Source organism: Papaver somniferum, chromosome 6 (genome assembly GCF_003573695.1).
Source record: "Papaver somniferum cultivar HN1 chromosome 6, ASM357369v1, whole genome shotgun sequence".
NCBI lineage: Eukaryota > Viridiplantae > Streptophyta > Magnoliopsida > Ranunculales > Papaveraceae > Papaver > Papaver somniferum.
The window spans coordinates 96,644,133-96,655,526 of NC_039363.1; positions in this window are offsets into that span (position 1 = coordinate 96,644,133).

An 11,394-nucleotide genomic window follows, 5' to 3' on the forward strand; every position below is an offset into this window, starting at 1 on the left:
TTTTCCTTGACACTTTGATCATACTATTGTGACTAAGTCATATCACCAGAGTATTATATACAATATATACAACTTCACATGTTACGTTTTCAATATAGCACGACTTGAAAGATACGTTAGGAATGGAAACAAGATCAAGTCAATATTATTAACCTCGAGTGGAAGGATGATGTCGTCATTGTAATCGTTACTTCTTCACTTTTTTCAGGTCTTCGGAGTAATTCTTGTACGTTTCAACACTCCTAGACTTTGTAGTCTAACCTAAACGAAGTTGACTCTAGTATTTAATCAAGCGACTCTAGATGAGTTTTGATAACGCTTTGTGAGTTCAACCGAGCTATACTCTAACAATCCTTTGTCAATTTTAGTGACAAAATACTTATTACATATGAAGCTAAACGAATTACAAATAACTCATTCTTCACACGCTTGATTCCAAGTTTCAACATCACAATAACCTGCATATATTTAATAAATAAATGACGTTGTTGACATTTGAATAACAAAATATTTTACCCATAAGGCCTATTCCTATGCACATGCCAAAAAAAATGGTGTTTGGCATGCCAGGTGGCATGGCAAACCATTTGCGCCACTATGGGAGAACCGATTAGCGCTAGACTTTCTAGCGAACGATATTATTAAAACCGTTGTCGATATAAACAATATCGCCAGTTCTTGGTATTCTACCGCCTATAAATTCCGCACCAATACCATTCTACTCTTCACAATCCCTTCTCCTCTTCTTTTCCCTTCTCAAATCTTCTTCCCTTCTCAAAAATGGAGAGAAAAAAAGAAACAGAAAAACCAGAGGATGTACTAGTACCCCAACCAATGGAATAAATTTTGTTGTGGATAAAAATTATGAGTTTAATAATGTTAGACAAATAGCCGGTGAAGGTATCTTCTCTAATCACCTATCTAACCATGAGGAGCGAGTTAATTCGATAACTCTAAGAGGTGGATGGACTGAGTTAAAAGTGGTTTATGAATTACTTCCCCCAGTTGTTCAAGAGAGAGTTATAAGATATCCTTGGCGACATATATATTTTATTCAGCCCAGAAACCACCAGACTCAAGGAGTTCAAGTTATATTTGAAAGATGGTGGAAAACTACAAACACGTTCTTTTTCAAGGACTTTGAATGCAGTAAGTTAGTTTTTTCCAGTAATTTCTTTTTTAAATTATGTATTTAGTTTTATAAAAATCAGCAAACGCTAATTATGAATAATTATTGTTAGTAGGAGTTTCCCTGCTAGATTTGTACATGTTAACTGGAATTCAATGTGAGGGAACCTTACTTCCATACAACACACTAAATTGGTTGGCATAAGACAAATGGAAACAAAGACTTTCTTTATACTTTAGTGAATTAGAAGGAAATCCAGAACACAGACAAATAAAAGCGGGAGGGTTAAAAGTGGCTGGGTTGAAAAGTTTTTTACAACGTTATGCAGGGAACATGAATGAGAACAGGGAAGCTGGTAATCAATATTTGTTCCCTGGACATTATGAGAAGCTCGAAAGGGTGTCTGTCTTATGGACACTAGGCCAATGTCTATTTCCAAATGCTAACTCAGTCGTCTTAATTGGTTTTCTCGAAGCATTAGAAGATTTAGAGCAAGCACCATCATATGATTGGGGGTCTCCTATTTTATCAGAGATTTACATGGCACTTGGTGATAACTCGACGTGTCTCAAAGATAGTTTAAATGCTTTTTGGGGCGTTCTGGAGGTAAGAACCAATATTTTTCCAAATATTTGTTTGTTATTTTCACATGGAAAATAATAATCAATAATGTTATTATTTGCAGTATTGGTGGTATACATGGTTCCTTGTTGCAGAACCTTCTCTTAAGAATCATACCAATGTTTTTCCGATCATAAGGAAATACGATTCCGAGAATTGGCAACCTCTACAGATTGAAGATGGTCAACATACTGCTTTTGTTCATAAGATTCAGCAGTTGAGTAGAACAAGCAATAACTTTATCTCCCAGCCGTATGAAGGAATACATGAGTTCGAAGAAGAACAAGCTCAGAGAATGTTACATCTAAGCCTTACAAGGATCGTGTTATACAATCCTATTTCTCAAAAGGATGTTTGGTATTATGGTGAAAGACAACTTCTTCAGTTGCAAAGAAGATCATTTATATCCGTCAACCCCTATCAAAATTCTGAGATTTCTACGGATGACTACTTCAAATTATTAAGGGAAGGTCATCATTGGAAAAAAGCTGATCAATTGATCCAGGAGCCAACTGATAGAAATAATTACCTATTTTGGTTTGATACTATTTACAAGCCCAATACTGTTATGCAACCGCAAAGTTTGGGTCGAGTTGATTTCCCAGATTTAGGTAGGATGCCACTTGCTGATGACTATTTTCCTTCCCAACCTCCACCAGAGACGGACGACGCATTTGCATATCCTTCTCAAAGTGCATCGTCAACTATGCCACCATTTTCTTGGGAGATACAGACTATGTCGACCACATCTAGAGAGGTTGTTACGTATCCAATTACTTTGAGTGCACCTGATCGGAGTTATCCATACTGGGGGTGGGGAGGGGTCAATGCCACACTGTTGGAGTATCAGACTCGGTGTAACAATTATGAAGCTCTATTTCAGGATTTTAGAGATTCCACTTGGAGGAGTTGCAAAAGCTGAGGGACATCATGATGTTTGACATGAGTTAAGGATTTGAAGGTTATGATGGTTCAGGTAGTAGTAGGGAATGAGTCCCGGTGGTAGAGGAATGAGTCCCACTGGTAGAGGAATGAGTCCCAGTGGTAGAGCTGGTAAAGGAATGACTCATTTGAGTCCGAGTGGTGCAGTAATGAGTCCAACTGGAAGTCATCAAAGTCGTGGAAGTGAAATAAGATTGAGACGTCGTATGCAGGAGGTACCAGAAAGTTCTACTCCAAACCTAGTGTTAGATACTCAAGTAGAACGTGGAGCTGATGAACACGTTTGCATGGATACAACTCCTGCACATATGGAAATAATTACTCCCGGAGGTGGTGTGGACTTAGAATGTATTAGGAAAACGAATTTGTTTATCCCAACTGCCTCAAGCTCGTCAGCATTTCAGTTATATCAGCAAACTCCTCCAACATATCAACAACACCCATTTCAAGATTTGTATCGTGTTCCCTTCAAAGGTTTTGCTGATTCTGATGAGACTCGACCACCAAGTCAGTCTCAAACCGAACCAGGCTCGATAACTAAAATGTTGAACAGTACACTTGATCCAGAAAATGCGGGTAATTGGGTATTTGGTCAAGAAATAAACGGTCAAGGAAATCAGTAGTTTATTTGCATAGTTTAGTTTAAATATTTCAAATGTAATCTTTTTATTTTAATTAATGAAAACTATCTTTTAATTAAAAACTAGTTTTATGTTTCAACATAATATCTTAAATCTATATCCCTTGCGTCTGAAACCCAACATCGGGTGCTTATCATAATATTTTCATAGATTATAATCATGAAAAACTGCAGTCGTTGGATGATGAATTAATCAGCGATAATCATGGCGTCGAGCAACAACTTGACTGATGCTAGAGATTTTTTGACTGTCGATCGATGGAAAGACCATCGGGCGATGGAATCTCTATCGCTCGATGGAAACTCTGTCTTGCATAAAGGCATACGAGTTTGGCAGTTTGGCATACCCATAGTGGGTGCATATATGCAAAATACCATGGTTCGGCATGTGCATAGGAATAGGCCTAAAGGCGAGTTAGGTAAATATTTAATCCGAACATATTGTTATTCCCCTTTTATAATCAAAAACACTACACAACATTATGATATGTTTCTCCCTCTTAGTCTATGCTTTACTCTTTCGTTAGATATAACGTTTAAGTACAATTGTCCTTTCCTAGTGATTAAAAATCGCTTGTTTACTCCATATATTTCTCCTTCTTTTTGTCACAAAATGACAAAGGTTCGAGCAAATAAAGGTCAAACCGAAAGGATCTTACAAATCTATAAGACTTGTACAACCTAGAACGAAGGTTTCACATACCATTTTAGATAACCGATATTAAAACTGAAACTACAAAAGTAATTTAGTTTCAATATGTTATCAAGGAAACAAATTTCGCTATATTCCAACAAATTGACTAAGATACTTATTTCCATTATTGAATCGATTACGTATGTACAATCGCTTATTTCGACCAGATAAAAATAAAGATCAGAATTAACTTTATTTTTTTCATCAGGCTCTAATTATTTCAGAAAATTACTCAGACCTTTCCCTATAGACATAACAAACACTAAGTTAGTTAACTAGTTTTTCTTGTCAGGGAGTTTGATTAGACTTGAATAACAAAATCCTTCAATTGATAAGTCTAAATAAGATCAAAATTAACTTAGTTTCTCTTACCCGTAATCATATTGACTAAACAAATGATCCCTTATTTTTGTTAAGCCAAAAATAATAGATACAAACCAAAATAAATTGACTTGCAATTATTTTTCTTAACCGGAAGCAATTGAAACAAATATAAACATTACGACACCGCAATTGCACCGAATTTCGTAAGCAAAAACACTTGATATCCAACAATAAATAAGATACCAAATCATAAGCCAATAAATTGACACAGTTTTTTCTTAATCGGAGACAATTGAATCATGTAAACAATCCATACACAGCGTAATGAAACACATCAATTGTACTGAAATTTTGTTAAGCAAAAGCAAAATATTGTATATGCAATAAAAACAGGTTTTTCTTAAGCAGGAAAACGATTATAACAAATAAAACTGTTACCTCAATTTCCGCAGCCAATACTCCCCCGAAAGATATATCATTAAGTACAAGTTCAAATAAGAACTCTCCCCCAGTGTGTTGTCATCCTCTCACAAGAACAAAAGAACAACAACAAATCAATTTTTATTAAATAAATGTTGAATCGGTTTTAACTAATGCGTGCCAATAGCAAAAGTGTAAACTTGAAACACATATGTTATGTTAAACACAACTTATGTAAACATAAATTGATTATCAACATATTGTGACTTTTCACATATGATTTCAATCGGAACACCTTATGATCCTTTAATAAAGCCTACTAACATGAGCTAGAACTCAATCCCGCTAAATCAAAAAGCCAAAGAAATCATAATGGAATTCACCATATGAGATCGAATATTAAGATTAATAAAAACCGAAATCAGACATCTCATAAAACCGAAATCACATAGCAAAAATATAAACATTCTCACAGGCTATCCAATCAGAAACTATCACATGAACCAAAAATTATAATTTTATTCATCAATAAATAATGATAATTTTATTCAAATAGGCATTATACAAAATATCGAAATAACTCAATACATTGGATAGCTTATTTCCTGAGTTATAACGGAAAGTAGATTACTCCTTATTTTTAAGCCATTCTTGATAATCATCTTCCATGGTTGTTCCTAGATATCCTTCACCTCTCCAAAACTATATATCAAACTTCAAGATACCTTGTAAAGTTTCCGGATCATTAGGAGCAGCAAAGCCTAATTGCCATTGAATGCAGTTTAATTGTTTATTACCAATACGTAAGATGAGAAGGAGTAGGTCATCAGTCTCAGGAGTACGAAACTACATGATAAGTGATTTTCCTTTTCTTAGTCCACCAACCATTTGAATTGTGTTCCCCTTTGTAATTGCTTTAGTGAATTTTATATCACTAAAATTATCACCCAAGGAAGTTTCACAAAGCTTAGTAATAAGGCAAGGATACCCAAGGTTTCGATTTGAGACATAAGAGGAGGAGATTTCATAAATATTAATCATATGATTTATGATTATGCCACATAGATCAAGTTGTTTATCGTCTTCTAGAAGAAAGTAGACGAATTCGGAAAACTCTCTTTCCCAGTCAGATTTGTCTCTTGTACTTGCATATATGGATGCATTAGCAAGTTTTCCAGAAATCCTTAAGTAAAGAGGTATATCTTTGGTGGAAAGTCGATCATTATGAGTGTTACGACGAGTTTGACTGGGAAGTACAACGGCAAAAAGAAGGGGATTCATTATCTTCATTTTTTTCCAACTAGACTGTTTGAAATGGTATCGTGATCAATTTCAAAACCGGTAATCATATGATTATATTTCTCACTGTACTTGATGATATTTGAAATCACCTATCGATCAATATAAAGAATATAACATCCAACAAGCGTGACAAAAGTAAGCTTATTATGATCGACGTTGTGAATATTAAAATAAAATATTCTGACCACATCAGGTGAGTATTTTTCAAAATCAAATGGTTTTTCCCAGTTTCATTCTTGAACAAACTTCACATAATCACCATCCGAAACTTCCGAGATAAATCTCTTCTCAGCATTGAAACCCATCCCTTTGAGCAGTTGATATTTGTTAAAGCAGGTGCTATCAACGAAGTTAGTGAGCTCATGTAGATCTCTGATCATGTGTGGAAAACTGATCTTCGTAATCTGATTGTATGAAATGAGATCATTGTCTGGATCATAAGTTTTGTCACATGATTTCCTTTTTCCAATTTTTCCAAATATCAAAGATATATGAAAAACCCTAGTTTCAGTTCCAAACAATTTCTCCCAGGATGTTTGCTAAAAAAATACACAATAATCTTCTTTTACAGGGAGTGGAGATATTCGGTTTCGGAAATAACTAGTTTTAAGAAATCGTTCAAAAATCGGAACTAGGCATTTCTTTTGGAAGATCGATTTTTCTTGGACTGGATCTTTATTATGGATCAATTCTAACTTTATGTTCAAATATTTGTCAACTCACTCAAGAAATTTTCAATAGAGTACACAAAATTTAACATAACACGATATTTATAAAAAATATCATTAGAATTGTAAACCCAATAATGTTTCAAAAGATCACTTGCTTCATTAAAGCAGTTGTGGGGTGTATGAAGCAATCCTTTGTTAATAGGATTGTTAACCAAAAAAACATCCTTTGGAAAAACACAGGGATTCCAAAATCGCAGCCTGATCAACGATACATTGATAGTTTTAGATATGAAAATGTACATACATATATTTGGGTAGTAAAACCAAAATATATTTGAGATCTCAGATTTTTCAAAATCATAATAGTCATGGTTCGTATTTAGAAAAATCTCAAGTGGAATCTTATGCATTTTCAAGATAAAACATGTTACATAGAAGATTGTATCAGTGTTACTAAACTTGTTAGTATTCAATACCATGAGATACAATTCTATGATAATCAAAAGATTATGTGTGTCAGATTAGACATGCACGGACATAATCCATCCTAACAGATTTAGGAACAAAATTATGACATACTTCATTCATTTATTCCACCACGAGTCGTTGAAGTTATTAAATCGTTTAACAACGTTAACTGAATCATCCATTAAGTTCAAATCTTATAGGTTGGATCGCACCAAACACAGATTGTTAGATCATTTCGTGTTTTCCCGCTCTGATACCAATTGAAAAGACGAGGGTACCTAAATACACCATAATATTTTATTTATCAACTATAAGTCCTCTACCGGATGTGACCGTATATGGACCTAGTCGAGACAATACAACAATTCGGTTCACACTTCGTGTGATCTTCTATGGATACGAGATCGAGACAATACAACAACAAGATCACTTGTGTGATTGACTATGGATACAAGATCGAGATGATACGACAATAAAGTGTGTACTTGATAATACATTCAGAAATAACCGAAACTCGTATTACGGAATTAACGTACAAGTGAAATTTACTTTAATTATAATAAAACAATTATAATGCCGAAAAGTAAAGTAAATGGCACAACAAGATTTTGTTAACGAGAAAACCGCAAATGCAGAAAAACCCCTGGACCTAGTCCAGTTTCGAATACTCTCAGAATTAAACCGCTATACAAAATCTAATATCAACTTCGTATAGTTGAGACCAAGAAGACTACCCCTAGATACTTAATTCCCTCAGTATCCCTGCGCCTTCGACTTCTAGAGTCACAAACATGAATAGCAAGTCCTTTGGATCGTATTCCAAACAACAAAGGAAGAATCTGTTTGGTAACAACTCTAATCAATATAGCTAAAGATAAGATAAGTTCTTGACAAAGGCTCTTATGTTAACTTTAATAAACTCATTTGTCTGGTTAGACAAATCTATCTAATGACTACCGAAATAATCAAGTTTAGCTTGGCACTCAATCGATATAGATCTCAAAGAGAAAATATAGAGATTTTCCGATCTCACGCAACTAATCAATCAAGTCTATCAAAGATAAACCGATTCTATTTGTATCCCAACCGATCAAGGTTTGTGCACTAAATCCACAAGATATGAAAACTAATAAGAATTCTTCTCCGTCTTCAAATTCCTGCACAACAACACTTGAATCCTCTTGTGATTAATCAAACATAGAACGGAGTCTGTTAACAATGGATTATCACCAGATGTATTTTGATCTAAAAACAGTTCTAAAGATCTCGTCGATACTTTAATCTAGTCTGAGTGAATCTTATATCAAAAGAGAAGATTCTCAAGAAGAAACAAACAAGGTGCAATCAAAATTTCAACAACTGTTAGTCAATCAAGTTAATAATTGAAAACTAATACAGTAAAACCTCTGTATATTGATACTCCATGTATTAATAACCTCCATATATCAATAAAAAATCATGGTCCAAACTTGGGCCAGTTATAAATAGTAATAACCTCCGCATTTTAATATTACTGTTTCTTTCTAGTCCCCCTTAAAGAAATTTACCTCTATATATTAATAATTGGCACTATATTAGAGAAATATAGATCTTGTTACATTAAAAGTTATGATGAAATAAAATATTTATCTAAAATTGTTGAGAAGAATAGGTAATTTTGGGTTGTTACAGTAATTTATGGATTGTTATAGATTGATGAGTTATCTTCTGAGATACTAGTACTATCTACAATTGTAGAAAACATCAAAAAAATTCATGATAGCCTTACAAGTTCTTGGAATACATAAATATACCTACGTATTGGAACTAGAAAGATGTATTACATTATCTAATAGGTTTACATACATTGAACTAGAATTTTTTTACATTTTTAGGTATACCTCCCTATATTAATAACCTCCTTATATTAATAAATTTACGAATCCCCAAAGATAACTATGTACAATATATTATATCGATTTCGTACTTACGAAGTTCGAAAAGATAAGTGTTCATACTTCGTGATATGTTTCCTTGAGACTTTGATCATACTATTATGACCAAGTCACGTCACTAGAGTATTATATATACTATATACATCTTCACATGTTATGTTTTCAATATAGCACGACTTGAAAAATACGTTAGGAATGAAAACAAGATCAAGTCAATATTACTAACCTCAAGTGGAAGGATGATGTCGTCGTTACTTCTTCACATTCTTCAGGTCTTTGGACTAATACTTGTATGTCTCAACATTCCTAGACTTTATAGTCTAACCTAAATGAAGTTAACTCTAGTATTTAATCAAACGACCCTGAATAAGTTTTGATACTAAAATATGACAACTAAACTTGACATACCAACGCTTGGTGTGTTCAACCGAGCTATGTTGTAACCGTATCAAAAATACCCACTTCGGCTGAAGAAACTCTTAGGCTGTAAAGGACGTCAGCTAAGAGAATCAATTGCGTAAAGCCTTGCGAGGTTCAAGAGACGTAAGGAGAGCAACTAAAACTGAATTGCTTGGAGGGTGGATTCAGTCTCGACTACATTCCAGTCCTATGTATGATAGTAGGCTAGTGTTTGTAAATGCTTAATACAGTTTGGTGTTCGATCTGGACGAGAGGTCCCGGAATTTTTATGGTATTGCGGTTTCCTCGTTAACAAAATTTCTGGTATCTTGTGTTTCCTTGACCTATGATTCATTCGTTAAGATTACAAAAACTTCCTTTTATGTATTATATTAGTGTATTACCCATGCTATAATGGCACGGGATTGTTGTAAATCATTTTTGTAATCTTGACTGGATAGTTTGGCGTTGGTGATTGTTTGTGTTGCTAGTGGTGGAAAGCCAACATGGGTGCATCTTTGTTATTCTATAAGGAAGATGTTACTCTCCTTGTTTTTCTTCATCAGTGGGTGTGTAAAATACTTATCAAATAGTTCATGATTCGATGAAGATTTTTAACGGCTCATATAATAGTAGTGGATGATGAAATGATACAATGGGAATGAATGGATTAGACTTGGTTTGTCTAATATCAGTCTAAACTTGGTATGCTGCTTATAAGATCATACCAGCTGTTTATGCAGTGCCACATGTCGTAGAAAAACTTACTATGAGACACATGTGTAAAAATAAGGATGGCGTGGAAAATTAGGTTAGTTATAAAAGAAAAACAAAAAAAAAGGTTTTTCTTTACATATGAAAAGGAAAAGAACTGAACTTTCTCCTCCACCTTTCTCTTTCTCTTTGTCTCATTTTTTTCTTTGTCGATTATTAGGTACTGCAATAACTTTGGTACTGTAATCAATCATATACTCCCAAATGGATGAAATTTATTAGAAATTGGGAACTTATGATTGACAGAAATTTATCATTAGTTCCTTTGATTTAATTAAAGTTTATGGATTTGGAAAAGAAGAGTTGGTAGTGGTGGTGAAGGAGTCGGCAACAGTGGTGACAGTTACTTGGGGACTGGAGATAGGATTAACAGTGATTTTGTGTTAGGGGTGCAGAAGGAAGAGAACGAAGTTGGTATCGGTGGTGGTGGCCGTATTGTTTTGTTAATGGTGTGTAAGCTCGAAATTATACTTCATTGTTGCATCAACGGTGGTGGAGAGGAGGAGGGTGGCGGTGTTGTCTCTCTTGTGTAACAGTTGTTGGGTTTGAAGCCGAAATCGAGTTTGTTATCGAACTCCAATATCAATTTTGAAGTTGAAGATGAATATACAGTATTAATTTAGGGCATGAAATTGATAATAATATCAAATTGAGAAGACGGGGAAGCTGTGATGCTAATGATGATGTTTTTCTGTAATGGCGGCGAAGGTGTTGCTGGTGGTGGTTTCTGTAGGAGAAGATAAAACTGATGGACATCTGGTGTGTAATGGCGGTGTCGGTGTTTCGCTGGTTAAGGTAGAGGAAGAGACAACGATGATTTTGTTTTCACAGATTATCAGTTTTGTAACTACCCCTGAATTTCATATAATCTACCGTATTCCGACGATGAATTAGTCAGAAAGGCAAAAACCCGGAGGGGCGATGTTGTCCAATAAAAAAAGTAACGAAAATTTTATGGGACAATAAATAAATCATTTTTCTTTATATTATAGATTTACACGGGTATGCGTGTATTCAATCTAAGTAAATAGGTCCGCTTAATTGTAATTGATTACGAGACTTGTTTTTTGTACAAT